Genomic DNA, 16,649 nt, shown 5'->3' with positions numbered 1-16,649 from the left:
CGACAAATCACAACACATCTTTTTAAAATTAGCAAACACAACGTGCCATTGGAACACAGGAGTGATAGTTGCTGAAAATGGGCCTCTATATGCCTATGTAGATATTCCATAAAAAATCTTCCGTTTCCAGCTATAATAGTCATCTACAACATTAAAAATATCTGTATTGCATTTCTGATCAGTTGATGATATTTTAAAAGGACAATTTTTTCCTTATTTTCTTTCAAAAACAAGGACATTTCTAAGTGAGCCCAAACTTTTGAACGGTGGTGTATACTGGGAGTGGGAAAGAAACTTCGGACACAGTGACTCAGTCCCTGCGCAGGTTTCTGGAGGGCCAGCAGGCCTCCAGAAAGATTGAATATTCACTGGTGATGTTTAATGGACCCAAGACTCAGTCAGCTTTTGGGGTTTGTTTTGATATTTTCACTATTGACTAATTTGAAACAGGGATGAATTGGTATTTGTGAATTGACATTGCTTGTTGGTGATCCCACCTATCCCACCATCCCACCTATCACCATAGACCAACACTCAGCCACTCTCAGACCATCCCACCTATCACCATAGACCTCAGCTCTTTAATCTCAACCCTCAGCCACTCTCAGACCATCCCTCCTATCACCCTAGACCAACCCACAGCCACTCTCAGACCATCCCACCTATCACCATTGACCAACCCTCAGCCACTCTCAGACCATCCCACCTATCACTATATACAACTAAATCTACAGAGCTGAGATTGTTGTATGGCCCATATATCATTCTGTTGGGGGCAAGAATGTTATAGAATAATTCAATTGAAAAACTCTAAGTGTTGAGTGAAGTGTAGTTTTTTGTACCAGTTCAGAAACCATGTGCCATGGAATTACTGCCTTTTTAAGAGTCTCTTCATGATTTGCACACCTTTTTCAGTCTTTGCGTTACTTTTAGGATATAGAGGACTAGAGGTTATATGTCTGAACTCATAACGCTCTGCAAACATCTCAAACTCACTGCAAGCAAATTGAGGAGCATTATCAGAAACCTCCACGAGGGGAATCTCATGCCAAGCAAAACATGATTTCAAGTGCAAAAGGACAGTCTTTGCTGTTGTGCTGGACAAGAGTGCAATTTCAGGGTAATTTGACAAGTAGTCGATAGTCAACAAATAGTCTTTACCATTGCAGTGAAACAAGAAGACTCCAACCTTCTTCCAGGCTGTGGTGGGTACCTCTCCAATAGCCATGGGCACCTTGGGCTGTCTATAATGAAATTTGACACATGCATCACAATTTCCCAGCATTTTCTCAATGTCAGAATTTATATTTGGTCAATCAGCTCCCAGATGTCCTTCATGCACACTCTGTAGCATCTCCTGGTGCATTGAAGTAGGTATCACCCTTCTATTGTTCTTCAACATCACTCCTCTGCCCTTAGTGGAAAGTACTGCTTACAAGAGCCTTTTGCCAGCCATTTTCCAGATTATGGATCACTTTGCAAAGAATGGGATCTGTTGTGGTCTCTTAAGCTATTCTCCGTAGCTGCTGCTCAGAAACAGGAAGTGACTCCCTGACCATATTCACATGCAAGACAACCTCCTCCTCCATAGACTCCTGACTGAGGCTGATTTGTGACACCACTGGTGGAGCCCTTGAGAGGGCATCTGCTACCACTAAAGTTGACCCAGGCACATAAGTTAGAACAAAATCATAGTGTTGCAACCTCATCATCATCCTTTGAAGACGAGGAGGCATGTCATTCAGATTTGTTAGAGAGATTGGAATACGGGGTTCATGGTCTGTTTCTAGAATCACCTTTGGAAAGCCATAAATGTAACAGTGAAACTTCTACAACCAACGACCAACCCGACACTCCTTTTCTATTTGAGCATAACGCTTCTCAGCATCAGTCAAAGGAAGGGCTGCATAATCCACAGGCTTCCACACACCTTGATGCTCCTGAAACAGCACGGCTCCAATGCCATCGTTCTAAAAGAGTTAGCACTGGCTCTTCAGCCAAAATGTTCTTCACATTGTTCCACTCTCTTTCATGTTCTCTGTTCCATGAGAACTCTGTCTTGTCCTGAAGGAGTGTCCTTAAGTTCACTGTTTTAGCTGACAGGCTTGATACAAATTTCCCCAAATAATTGACCAAAACACGCTGAATGCATTTCCTATTTGTGGGATTAGCCATCTCCCTCACCGCTTTGACCTTGGCATGATCAGGCTGCACACCCTCCGAGGACAGTTTATCCCTAAGAAATGTGATTTCCTTCACACAAAACTGACATTTAGCCCGATTTAGCATCAAACCATGCTTCTGTACCCTCTGCAGGGTCTTTTCCAGATGCTCATTGTGTTCCTGAATAGTGGACCCCCAGACCACACAATCCTCCACATACACTCAAACTAACTCTAATCCCTCAATGACCCTTTCCATGACCTTGGGAAAGAGCTCGGGGGCAGAACTTATGCCAAAAGGTAACCTCTTAAAGGAATATCTTCCAAAGGGTGTATTGACTCTACAAAGCTTGGTGCTGCATCCAACTTGCAGAAATAGTTTGCACCAGCCATTTCACACACCATCTCCTCCCTCTTGGGAATCTGAAAATGCTCCCTTTTGATACATTTATTAAGGTCCTTGGGGTCCATACAGACTCTCAGAACTCCATTCCTTTTCCAAACACACCATAGAATTGGCCCAGTCTGTTGGCTCCTCTGTTTTCACGAGCACATTGAGTTTCATCGTTCCTCCCAACTCCTTCTTTAGATCCTTCTGTAGTGGCACCGGAACTCTGGGTGGTGCATGAATCACTGACTTGGCATTCTCTGTGAGAGCAACAGAGTGAATGAGAGACAATGCTCCAAATCCTGTGAACACATCTGAATATCTTTGAGCAATCTCCTCACCATTTTGATCACTTGTCAACCGTTGAACACTGTGCAGCCAGTCCAAGTCATTAATGGTGTACACGTACCTAACAAGTCCCAACAACTCACATGTTGTATCCCCAAAAAGAGAATCATTCCCCTCTGGTACTGTCACAGACATAAGTGTGTGGCGTCTTGTTTTCCCCTTTACAGTTAGCGGACACAAACCTTTAGTCTCAATGTCTTGGCTTTGAGAGCCACAGCCTTTGCATGATGAATGGTTTGTTCTTTAGCTCATGAAAATCCCTCATATTGTTTAGGTTGGCTCTAGCTCCTGTATCCAGCTTGAAGGTCAAACTTGTACCACTGACCACAAATGGTACAACCCAGTAGTCACCAATGCAATCCACAGTGCCCAAAAAATAAATCACTTTGTTCATTCTCCTCCTCCTCCAGACAATGGTGTGAACATTTTGTTTCCACTACTTGTCCTGTGCTAAACATATTTTTCCAAAGAAATGTTTCCCCTTGTACTTGTAGCAACATTTCCCAAAGACAGGACACTTCCTGGCATGGTGCCACACCTGTTACAATCATATTGCTTGTGGCTCCTTTGATCAGTCATATTGCTTGTGGCTTCCTTTGCTCATAGCGCCCCCTTGTGTCCTTGTCTACAAAAGCAACTGCTGCACTTTCCACCTCCCTAGCAGTGTTTACTGGTGTGGGACTATAGGTTTTAATATGCAATTGTGCCAGCTCATTCGCATGACATATTTTTACTGCAGTGTTCAAATTTAACTCACCTTTCCGCAGCAATTTTTCTCTTTCTCGGGGCGGCAGGGTAGCCTAGTGGTTAGAGCGTTGGACTAGTAACCGGAAGGTTGCAATTTCAAACCCCCGAGCTGACAAGGTACAAATCTGTCGTTCTGCCCCTGAACAGGCAGTTAACCCACTGTTCCTTGGCCTTCATTGAAAATAAGAATTTGTTCTTAACTGACTTGCCTAGTAAAATAAAGGTTAAAAAATAAATAAAAAAAACTCTGGAGTCACTTATACCAAACACAATCTGATCTCGAAGCATAGATGAGGTTAGGTCTACAAAATTACACATCTGTGCTTTTAATTTCAAATCTGTAAGCAAGATGTCAAACATTTCACCTTGCTGTTGAATAGGACAGCGAAACAAATAACGTTAAAAAAGGAATATGTATTGATGTGGTTCTGAGTGATGGTTTCACGACACCTATGGTATATATGTGGCAATGGCGGAATAACTATGATTGATGGTGATGGTGGTCTTTGCTCGCTGGAACTATCAAAGTAACACAGTAAAAGAGTGTCGTAAACCATCCCTCAGAACCACATCAATACAGTATGGTTATCTGGTATCTTGTCTATATAGCCTAGCACTCATCATGCAGAAAGAGCTGTGTCTTTTAATTATGTGATATGGTTAAGCAGTGTTAGTATGTGTTTTCTACAGTAGCATCAAGCCGACCCGCCAGTCCAGCGTCGGCCAGTTGTGCCCAGAGCCTGTTGCACATCTTAATCAGCTGCTGCTTGTCTCTGGTCAGACGGGTGATACACTGTACTGCTTGCTTCAGTTGGGAATAAAGGAGATGGTCACTGAGATGGGCGTTGAGCTTACCCCCCCACACCCTGGCCCATATCCCCTTGCCACACCAGGCTTCAGGCCCTGGGTCGGCTGCTGTTGTCTAAAACACAAGTTCTACTTCTGGAGCTGCCCCACCATCTCACCCATAAGGAAGAGAGGAAGGGAGAGAGAGAGGGAAAGGTGTATATGGACTAGGGTTGTCACTACAATACCTGATTTTCCATGGCAAAAAGGAAAACACAAAACAGACTAAACTTTTTAGTCCTTTAAAAACCTGCTTCATGTAACATATAATTTGTTATAGCTTGAAAAATAAACAAATGTAATTATGGGTCAACATACTTGTTACCAACATGAATATGGACAGTGGATGCAACAGACACAGCAACACAATGGAACATATTCTCCACCAACACCGCTTCACAAACAATGGGATCCCTTCTGCTGGCTGAGATGGTTTACCTCTTCACAGATGATGGGATCCCTTCTGCTGGCTGAGATGGTTTACCTCTTCACAGATGATGGGATCCCTTCTGCTGGCTGAGATGGTTTACCTCTTCACAGATGATGGGATCCCTTCTGCTGGCTGAGATGGTTTACCTCTTCACAGATGATGGGATCCCTTCTGCTGGCTGAGATGGTTTACCTCTTCACAGATGATGGGATCCCTTCTGCTGGCTGAGATGGTTTACCTCTTCACAGATGATGGGATCCCTTCTGCTGGCTGAGATGGTTTACCTCTTCACAGATGATGGGATTCCCTCCGTTGGCTGAGATGGTTTACCTCTTCACAGATGATGGGATCCCCGCTGCTGGCTGAGATGGTTTACCTCTTCACAGATGATGGGATCCCCTCTGCTGGCTGAGATGGTTTACCTCTTCACAGATGATGGGATCCCTTCTGCTGGCTGAGATGGTTTACCCCTTCACAGATGATGGGATCCCTTCTGTTGGCTGAGATGGTTTCCCTCTTCACAGATGATGGGATCCCCTCTGCTGGCTGAGATGGTTTACCTCTTCACAGATAATGGGATCCCTTCTGCTGGCTGAGATGGTTTACCTCTTCACAAACAATGGGATCCCTTCTGCTGGCTGAGATGGTTTACCTCTTCACAGATAATGGGATCCCTTCTGCTGGCTGAGATGGTTTACCTCTTCACAGATGATGGGATCCCTTCTGCTGGCTGAGATGGTTTACCTCTTCACAGATGATGGGATCCCTTCTGCTGGCTGAGATGGTTTACCTCTTCACAGATGATGGGATCCCTTCTGCTGGCTGAGATGGTTTACCTCTTCACAGTTGATGGGATCCCCTCTGCTGGCTGAGATGGTTTCCCTCTTCACAGATGATGGGATCCCTTCTGCTGGCTGAGATGGTTTACCTCTTCACAGATAATGGGATCCCTTCTGCTGGCTGAGATGGTTTACCTCTTCACAGATAATGGGATTCCCTCCGTTGGCTGAGATGGTTTACCTCTTCACAGATGATGGGATTCCCTCCGTTGGCTGAGATGGTTTACCTCTTCACAGATGATGGGATCCCCTCTGCTGGCTGAGATGGTTTACCTCTTCACAGATGATGGGATTCTCTCCGTTGGCTGAGATGGTTTACCTCTTCACAGATGATGGGATTCCCTCCGTTGGCTGAGATGGTTTCCCTCTTCACAGATGATGGGATCCCCTCTGTTGGCGATGTCCATCTTCAGTGCAGACACCTGTACACCTCTACAGCCCGAGCTGTAGCTTTGGCCACCTTTTCCACTTACAGACCACCTGCAGAAAACATCATGTAGACAATGGCTATGAATTTTATGTTGTCGTCGTTTTTTATACTTACAACATCAAGACAAATTCCTATCATCATTGATGAATAGAAATAAAACATATTTTGCATAGCAGTAGACTGAAACACAAGTAACCACCATTTTCAGATCTCTAGTCAGAACTAGATAAAGTGACCAAGTGACAGCATTATCTCTGTCCTAGTACCACTATATAGTATACTATTGAAATGTCTCATTGAGGGAGCGGATGTGGTTCTGGAGGTATGCGTTGACGGAGTCGATGGGGGTGAGTGTGGTTGCAGGGATAACGAAAGCAGTGTTGAGTGGTCTGGTGGAGCCCTCTAGTGGTCCTCTATGCGCAGGTACCTGGCCTTCAGCCCTGCTACCTCCTCTTCTAGAACCTGGGTGTACTCTGGCGTACCTGCCGCTGATAAACACACACACACACACACACACACACACACACACACACACACACACACACACACACACACACACACACACACACACACACACACACACACACACACACACGCACACACACACACAGGTTACTCAGGCATGTGTGTGACTGAGTCACGATTATATTACTACCCTTCTCTATATGCTAGAGGTTGAGGGTTATGCCTCCACAGCCAGTCCATTACAGGCTAGCTGTAACCATAAATACTCATATTACATTTTAACTGTCTGTCTGTGTACATTAATACCCTCCTTACAGGTCGGCACTCAGCTGTGTGAAGGGTTAGTGTCGACACCTGTTGGCCTGGGCTTTAGGCTAGTTAGGGTCTATCAGCAGAATGATAGGGTGGTAGCGGAGGCATGTGATAGTGATGGTTTTTAAGGGTTCTGGTAGGGTGCGCGTGGTTCTTGTGGGAGGTGATTGGAATGGGGGCTGGTGATGGATGGGGTTAGGGATACAGCATGCATGGTAGATTTGTTTGTGATGCAGGAGGGGAGGAGATGGGAGGGGTTGTCGGTGTGAGCGAACACAGAGTAAGCAGTGAGACATGCTGGTGATGGCATGGTGATGACATTTTTTGGGCTGGTGCTTTAGGGATCTGTCAACAGGTTGGTGTTGAGGTGTGGGTTGATCCAAGACTGTGTGGAACTTCTAGGGGTTGTGAGTAAACAGTGTTTATACCTGGCTTTGCAGCGCTGTCAGTGGGCTAGGCTGTGCAGCGCTGTCAGTGGGCTTGGCTGTGCAGCGCTGTCAGTGGGCTTGGCTGTGCAGCGCTGTCAGTGGGCTTGGCTGTGCAGCGCTGTCAGTGGGCTAGGCTATGCAGTACTGTCATTGGGCTAGGCTGTGCAGCACTGTCATTGGGCTAGGCTGTGCAGCGCTGTCAGTGGGCTTGGCTGTGCAGCGCTGTCAGTGGGCTTGGCTGTGCAGCGCTGTCAGTGGGCTTGGCTGTGCAGCGCTGTCAGTGGCCTAGGCTGTGCAGCGCTGTCAGTGGGCTAGGTTGTGCAGGACTGTCAGTGGGCTTGGCTGTGCAGCGCTGTCAGTGGGCTAGGCTATGCAGTACTGTCATTGGGCTAGGCTGTGCAGCACTGTCATTGGGCTAGGCTGTGCAGCACTGTCATTGGGCTAGGCTGTGCAGCGCTATCAGTGGGCTTGGCTGAGCTCTGTGCTGGAGGTTAGGGTAGAGGTCCTTTATGCCAAGAGTATGCAAAGCTGTCATCAAGGAAAAGCATGGCTACTTTGAGGAATCTCAAATCTAAAATATATTTTGATTTGTTAACACTTTTTTTAGTTAAAACATGATTCCATGTGTTATTTCATAGTTTTGATGTCTTCACTATTATTCTACAATGTATAAAATAGTAAAATAAAGAAAAACCCTGGAATGAGAAGGTGTGTCCAAACTTTGGACTGGTACTGTATATACAACTGAAGTCAGAAGTTTACATACACCTTAGCCATATATATTTAAACTCAGTTTTTCACAATTGAAGACATTTAATCCAATAAAAAATTCCCTGTTTTAAGTCAGTTAGGATCACCACCTTATTTTAACAATGTAAAATGTTAGAATAATAGTATAAAGAATGATTTATTTCAGCTTTTATTTCTATAATCACATTCCCAGTGGGTCAGAAGTTTACATACACTCAATTAGTATTTGGTAGCATCGCCTTTAAATTGCTTAACATGGGTCAAATGTTTCGGGTAGTCTTCCACAAGCTTCCCACAATAAGTTGGGTGAATTTTGGCCCATTCCTCCTGACAGAGCTGGTGTAACTGAGTCAGGTTCGTAGGCCTCCTTGCTCGCACACGCTTTTTCAGTTCTGCCCACAAATTTTCTATAGGATTGAGGGCTTTGTGATGGCCACTCCAATACCTTGACTTTGTTGTTCTTAAGCCATTTTGCCACAACTTTGGAAGTATGCTTGGGGTCATTGTCCATTTGAAAGACCCATTTGCGACCAAGCTTTAACTTCCTGACTTGAGATGTTGCTTCAATATATCCACATAATTTTCCTCATGATGCCATCTATTTTGTGAAGTGCACCAGTCACTCCTGCAGCAAAGCACCCCCACAACATGATGATGCCACCCTTGTGCATCACGGTTGGGATGGTGTTCTTTGGCTTGCAAGCCTCCCTTTTTTCCTCCAAAAATAACGATGGTCATTATGGCCCAACAGTTCTATTTTTGTTTCAACAGACCAGAGGACATTTCTCCAAAAAGTACCATATTTGTCCCCATGTGCAGTTGCAAACCGTAGTCTGAATTTTGTATGGCGGTTTTGGCGCAGTGGCTTCTTCCTTGATGAGTGGCCTATCTGGTAATGTCGATATAGGACTCGTTTTACTGTGGATATAGATACTTTTGTACTTGTTTCTTCCAGCATCTTCACAAGGTCCTTTGCTGTTGTTCTGGGATTGATTTGCACTTTTCACACCAAAGTACAGAACGCGTCTCCTTCCTGAGTGGTATGACGGCTGCGTGGTCCCATGGTGTTTATACTTGCGTACTATTGTTTGTACAGATGAACGTGGTAACTTCAGGTGTTTGGAAATTGCTCCCAAGGATGAACCAGACTTGTGGAGGTCTAAAAAAACATTCTTGGCTGATTTCTTTATATTTTCCCAGGATGTCAAGCAAAGAGGCATTTGAAGGTAGGCCTTGAAATACATCCACAGGTACACCTCCAATTGACTCAAATTATGTTTAGCCTACATGAATCTTCTAAAGCCATGATATAATTTTCTGGAATTTTCCAAGCAGTTTAAAGGCACAGTCAACTTAGCGTATGTAAACTTCTGACCCACTGGAATTGTGATTCAGTGAATTATAAGTGAAATAATCTGTCTGTAAACAATTGTTGGAAAGATTACTTGAGTCATGCACAAAGTAGATGTCCTAACTGACTTGCCAAAACTATAGTTTTTTAACAAAAAATTTGTGGAGTGATTGAAAAACGAGTTTTAATGACTCCAACCTAAGTGTACAGTCGTGGCCAAAAGTTTTGAGAATGACACAAATATAAATTTTCTCAGTCTGCTGCTTCAGTTTGTATGATGGCAATTTGCATATACTCCAGAATGTTATGAAGAGTGATCAGATAAAGTTCAATTAATTGCAAAGTCCCTCTTTGCCATGCAAATGAACTGAATCCCCCAAAAACATTTCCACTGCATTTCAGACCTGCCACAAAAGGACCAGCTGACATCATGTCAGTGATTCTCTCGTTAACACAGGTGTGAGTGTTGACGAGGACAAGGCTGGAGATCACTCTGTCATGCTGATTGAGTTTGAATAACATACTGGAAGCTTCAAAAGGAGGGTGGTGGTTGGAATCATTGTTCTTCCTCTGTCAACCATGGTTACTTGCAAGGAAACACGTGCCATCATCTATGCTTTGCACAAAAAGGGCTTCACATGCAAAGATATTGCTGCCAGTAAGATTGCACCTAAATCAACCATTTATCGGATCATCAAGAACTTCAAGGAGAGCGATTCAATTGTTGTGAAGAAGGCTTCAGGGTGCCCAAGAAAGTCAAGCAAGCGCCAGGACCATCTCCTAAAATTGACTCAGCTGCGGGATCGGGGCACCACCAGAACAGAGCCTGCTCAGGAATGGCAGCAGGAAGGTGTGAGTGCATCTGCACGCACAGTGAGGCAAAGACTTTTTGAGGATGGCCTGGTGTCAAGAATGGCAGCAAAGAAGCCACTTCTCTCCAGGAAAAACATCAGGGACAGACTCATATTCTGCAAAAGGTACAGGGATTGGACTGCTGAGGACTGGGGGAGAGTCATTTTCTCTGATGAATCTCCTTTCCGATTGTTTGGGGCATCTGGAAAAAAGCTTGTCCGGAGAAGACAAAGTGAGCGCTACCATCAGTCCTGTGTCATGCCAACAGTAAAGCATCCTGAGACCATTCATGTGTGGTGTTGCTTCTCAGCCAAGGGAGTGGGCTCACTCACAATTTTGCCCAAGAACACAACCATGAATAAAGAATGGTACGAACACATCCTCCGAGAGCAACTTCTCCCAATCATCCAGGAACAATTTGGATGTGGCCAGAAGTGAATGGACAGCATGCCAGGGCGGATTGCAGAGGTCTTGAAAAAGAAGGGTCAACACTGCAAATATTGACTCTTTGCATCAACTTCATGTAATTGTCAATAATTGTCAATAAAAGCCTGACATTATTCTTCAGTATTTCATAGTAACATCTGCAAAAATATCTAAAGACACTGAAGCAGCAAACAAATGAACAAACAAATTAATAATTGTGTCATTCTCAAAACCTTTGGCCATGACTGTATGTAAACTTCCGACTTCAACTGTATATATATATATGTATGTATATAAAAAATGTTTGCCAGCCATCACTCATCAAAAAGATGGCCGCCATCACTCATCGACTACAATCAGTTCCTTACCCCCATCGAGTGGTCATTGGTTGAAACTGCTCACAGACGCGTATATATATTATTATTAGAATAAGGCTGTAACATAACAAAATGTGGAAAATGGGAAGGGGTCTGAATAATTTCAAAATTCACTGTATATACAGTACCAGTCAAATGTTTGGACACACCTAGTCATTCAAGGGTTTTTCTTTATTTGCACTATTTTCCAATAGTGAAGACTTCCAAACTATGAAATAACACATATGGAATCATGTAGTAACCGAAAAAGTGTTAAACAAATCCAAATATATTTTATACACTGCTCAAAAAAATAAAGGGAACACTTAAACAACACAATGTAACTCCAAGTCAATCACACTTCTGTGAAGTCAAACTGTCCACTTTGCTGTTGTGCAAATGGAATAGACAACAGGTGAAAATTATAGGCAATTAGCAAGACACCCCCAATAAAGGAGTGGTTCTGCAGGTGGTGACCACAGACCATTTCTCAGTTCCTATGCTTACTGGCTGATGTTTTGGTCACTTTTGAATGCTGGCGGTGCTTTCACTCTAGTGGTAGCATGAGACGGAGTCTACAACCCACACAAGTGGCTCAGGTAGAGCAGCTCATCTAGGATGGGACGTCAATGCGAGCTGTGGCAAGAAGGAGAACACCAAGATTGGCAAATTTGTCACTGGCGCCCTTTGCTCTTCACAGATGAAAGCAGGTTCACACTGAGCACATGTGACAGACGTGACAGAGTCTGGAGATGCCGTGGAGAACATTCTGCTGCCTGCAACATCCTCCAGTATGACCGGTTTGGCGGTGGGTCAGTCATGGTGTGCATTTCTTTGGGGGGCCGCACAGCCCTCCATGTGCTCGCTAGAGGTAGCCTGACTGCCATTAGGTACCGAGATGAGATCCTCAGACCCCTTGTGAGACCATATGCTGGTGCGGTTAGCCCTGGGTTCCTCCTAATGCAAGACAATGCTAGACTCCATGTGGCTGGAGTGTGTCATCAGTTCCTGCAAGAGGAAGGCATTGATGCTATGGACTGGCCCGCCCGTTCCCCAGACCTGAATCTATTTGAGCACATCTGGGACATCATGTCTCGCTCCATCCACCAACGCCACGTTGCACCACAGACTGTCCAGGAGTTGGCGGATGCTTTAGTCCAGGTCTGGGAGGAGATCCCTCAGGAGACCATCCGTCATCTCATCAGGAGCATGCCCAGGCGTTGTAGGGAGGTCATACAGGCACATGGAGGCCACACACACTACTGAGCCTCATTTTGACTTGTTTTAAGGACATTACATCAAAGTTGGATTAGTCTGTAGTGTGGTTTTCCACTTTAATTTTGAGTGTGACTCCAAATCCAGACCTCCATGGGTTGATAAATTTGATTTCCATTGATAATTTTTGTGTGATTTTGTTGTCAGCACATTCAACTATGTAAAGAAAAAAGTATTTAATAAGAATATTTAATTCATTCAGATCTAGAATGTGTTATTTTAGTGTTCCCTTTATTTTTTTGAGCAGTGTATTTGAGATTCTTCAAAGTAGCCACCCTTTGCCTTGATGACAGCTTTGCACACTCACTCTGGAATGCATGTCAATTAACAGGTGTGCCTTGTTAAAAGTTAATTTGTGCATTTGAGCCAATCAGTTGTGTTGTGACAAGGTAGAGGTGGTATACAGAAGATTTGGTTCAAGACCAAGTCCATATTATGGTAAGAACAGCTCAAATAAGCAAAGAGAAACAATAGTCAATAATTTTATATATTTTTTTTACCTTTATTTACCTAGGCAAGTCAGTTAAGAACAAATTCTTATTTAAAATGATGGCCTAGGAACAGTGGGTTAACTACCTTGTTCAGGGGCAGAACAACAGATTTTTACAGCTCGGGGATTCGATCAAGCAACACTTTTGGTTTCTGACCCAATGCTCTAAACACTAGGCTACCTGCCGCCCCGGCCCCTACTTTAAGACATAAAGGTCAAGACATTAGCTTAAGACATGAACGTCAGTCAATGCGGAAAATGTCAAGAACTTTGAAGGTTTCTTCAAGGGCAGTCGCATCAACCATCAAGCACTATGATGAAACTGGCACTCATGAGGATCGCCACAGAAAAGGAAGACCCAGAGTTACCTCTGCTGCAGAGGATAAGTTCATTAGAGTTAACTGCACCTCAGATTGCAGCCCAAATAAATGCTTTGAGTAACAGACACATCTCAACATCAACTGTTCAGAGGAAACTGCGTGAATCAGGCCTTCATGGTCGAATTGCTGCAAAGAAACAACTACTAAAGGACACCAATTAGAAGAAGAGACTTGCCTGGGACAAGAAACACAGGCAATGGACATTAGATTGGTGAAATCTGTCTTTTGGTCTGATGAGTCCAAATTTGAAATTTTTGGTTCTAACTGTCATGTCTTTGTGAGACACATAGTAGGTGAACAGATGATTCCCGCATGTGTGGTTCCCAACGTGAAGCATGGAGGAGGAGGTGTGATGGCGTGGGGGTGCTTTGCTAGTGACTGTCAGTTAATTATTTAGAATTCAAGGCACACTTAACCAGCATGGCTACCACAGCATTCTGCAGCTAAAACGCCATCCCATCTGGTTTGCGCTTGGTGGGACTATAATTAGTTTTTCAACAGGACAATGACCCAACACACCTCCACCCTGCTGTAAGGGCTATTAGACCAAGAAGGAGAGTGATGGAGTGTGCATCATGACCCGGCCTCCACAATCACCTGACCTCAACCCAATTGAGATGGCTTGGGATGAGTTGGACCACAGAGTGAAGGAAAAGCAGCCAACAAGTGCTCAGCAAATCAATCAATGAAATGTATTTATAAAGCTAGAGCTAGTTAGAGACAGCAGGTGCGGTAGAGAGAGAGTCCAAAACAGCAGGTCCGGGACAAGGTAGCACATCCAGTGAACAGGTCACGGTTCTATAGCATCAGGCAGAACAGTTGAAAATCCCCCCCGACACATAAACTACTGCAGCATAAATACTGGAGGCTGAGACAGGAGGGGTCGGGAGACACTTTGGCCTGTTTGACGATACCCCCAGACAGGGGCAAACAGGCAGGATATAACCCCACCCACTTTGCCAAGGCACAGCCCCCACAGCATTAGAGGGATATCTTCAACCACCAACCTACTACCCTGAGACACGGCCGAGTATAGCCCACAAAGACCTCCCCCACTGCACGAACCCAAGGGGGGCTCCGACCCGGACAGGAAGATCACGTCAGTGACTCAACCCTCTCATGTGATGCCCCCCTCCTAGGGACAGTATGGAAGAGCACCAGTAAGCCAGTGACTCAGCCCCCGTAATAGGGTTAGAAGCAGAGAATCTCAGTGGAGAGAGGGGAAGTGGCCAGGCAGAGACAGCCGGGTGGTTCGTCGCTCCAGTGCCTTTCCGTTCACCTTCCCACTCCTGGGCCAGACTACACTTAATCATAGGACCTATTGAAGAGATGAGTCTTCAATAAAGACTTAAAAGTTGAGACAGAGTCTGCGCTCTCACATGGGTAGGCAGACAATTCCATAGAAATGGAGCTCTATAGGAGAAAGCCCTGCCTCCAGCTGTTTGCTTAGAAATTCTAGGGATGTTTACGAAGATGGAAAAAGCTGTCCTTTAAATATTTTTTATATGTTCATCAAAAGAGAGATCAGGGTGCAGAGTAATATATGTGCGAACTCCTTCAAGACTGTGTCACGAGTCCGACCGAGGGTGGTTTCCCTTCCCGGGCGGGTGGCGCTCAGCGGTCGTCGTCACCGGCCTATTAGCTGCCACTGATTGTCTTTCCTCCCCCTCCTTGTATGTTTATTGGTAGCACCTGTTGGTGAATGATTAGTTTGTCTTTATTAGACAGCCGGCCCGCCTGGTTGTTGTGCGGGATTAATGATTGTAACCTTCGGCTCTGTAGTAGAGGAACGTGTTTGTTCCTGGTCGTGAAATTTCAGTTGTACCTTTCTCATTCCCCGTGTTTGTGGCCGTTATTATTGTGAGCACCCTGTGGTGCGTTGGTGCATTAAAGAGCACAGCCTTGCACTCTCTGTCTCCTGCGTCTGACTCCACACCCACGACACCCGGAGCATTACAGAATCCCGCACCAAAAATTGAATGGAGTCAGCAGGAGCAGCAGCCAACCCTCTCCCATCGATGGAGGAACAGGTTCTCCACCACACCACCGTCCTCCATCGGATCGGATCCGCGATGGATCAAGTGATGGAGAGAATGGACCGATGGGAGAGGAGTGGTCTCCTCTCTCCACCTTTGGCATCCCCGGCTCCGGACTCCCCATTTCCAGCACCCTCCGTCTGACGCTACCGAGGGCTTATGATGGAGCGGCGGCGGGTTGCCAGGGGTTTTTGCTTCAGCTGGAGCTATACCTGGCTACCGTCAGACCCACTCCCTCGGGAGCGGAGAGGGTGAGTGTCCTCATCTCCTGCCTCACGGGTCGTGCTCTGGAGTGGGCGAACGCAGTCTGGAATGGCCCGTGTTTGATCACCCTCTAGACGGCCGAGCGGTGGGAGAACGACTATTTCATCTCAGGCAGGAGAGGAGGAGCGCCCAGGATTACGCGCTGGAGTTCCGGAACTTGGCAGCAGGATCTGGGTGGAACGACAGGGCCCTTATTGACCACTACAGGTGTAGTCTCCGAGAGGACGTCCGCCGGGAGTTAGCGTGTCGGGACACCTCTCTGTCACTGGATGAGCTGATTGACATGTCCATTCGACTGGACAATCTGCTGGCTGCACGCGGGCGTTCAGAGAGGGTCCTGTGCGTTCTACCACCCAGCCCCTCCGCTCCCATTCCGATGGAGTTGGGAGGGGCTGTGCCGAGGGGTACCAGAGGAGGAGGCCTTCCCTGCACCAACTGTGGTCGGAGAGGACACACGTCTGATCGGTGCTGGGGGGGTCCGTCTGGGAGTAGAGATGGCAGGCGGAACGCTTCTCGGTCACCCCAGGTGAGTCAGCATCAAACTCACCCAGAACCCCCTGTTGGCCACATGTTTGTCTTACCTTTTTTCCTTCACTTTTTTCCCTCTTCTAGCATAGGGTGCTAGTCGATTCAGGCGCAGCTGGGAACTTTATGGATCGCGGACTCGCCCTTAAGTTAGGGGTTCCGCTGGTGCCGATAGATTCTCCTTTTCCCGTGCACTCCCTAGATAGCCGGCCATTAGGGTCAGGGATGGTCGGGGAGACCACAGTCCCACTGGACATGGTGACGCAGGGGAATCATAGGGAGCGTATCAGTTTTTTTTATTATTGATTCGCCTGCGTTTCCAGTGGTGCTGGGGATTCCCTGGCTGGCCCGGCACAATCCTAAAATTTAGTGGAGACAGGGGGTTCTCCCGGGGTGGTCAGAGGAGTGTTCTGGAAGGTGTTTGGAAGTTTCCATCGGAGCCACGTCGGTGGAGAGTCCAGACCAGGGTTCCACGGTGTGCATTCCCCCCGAGTATGCCGATTTGGCAATCGCTTTCAGTAAAGTGAAAGCGACTAAATTACCACCTTA

This window comes from Oncorhynchus masou, chromosome 24 (assembly GCF_036934945.1).
Source record: "Oncorhynchus masou masou isolate Uvic2021 chromosome 24, UVic_Omas_1.1, whole genome shotgun sequence".
Lineage (NCBI taxonomy): Eukaryota > Metazoa > Chordata > Actinopteri > Salmoniformes > Salmonidae > Oncorhynchus > Oncorhynchus masou.
This window is presented reverse-complemented; position numbering follows the sequence as displayed.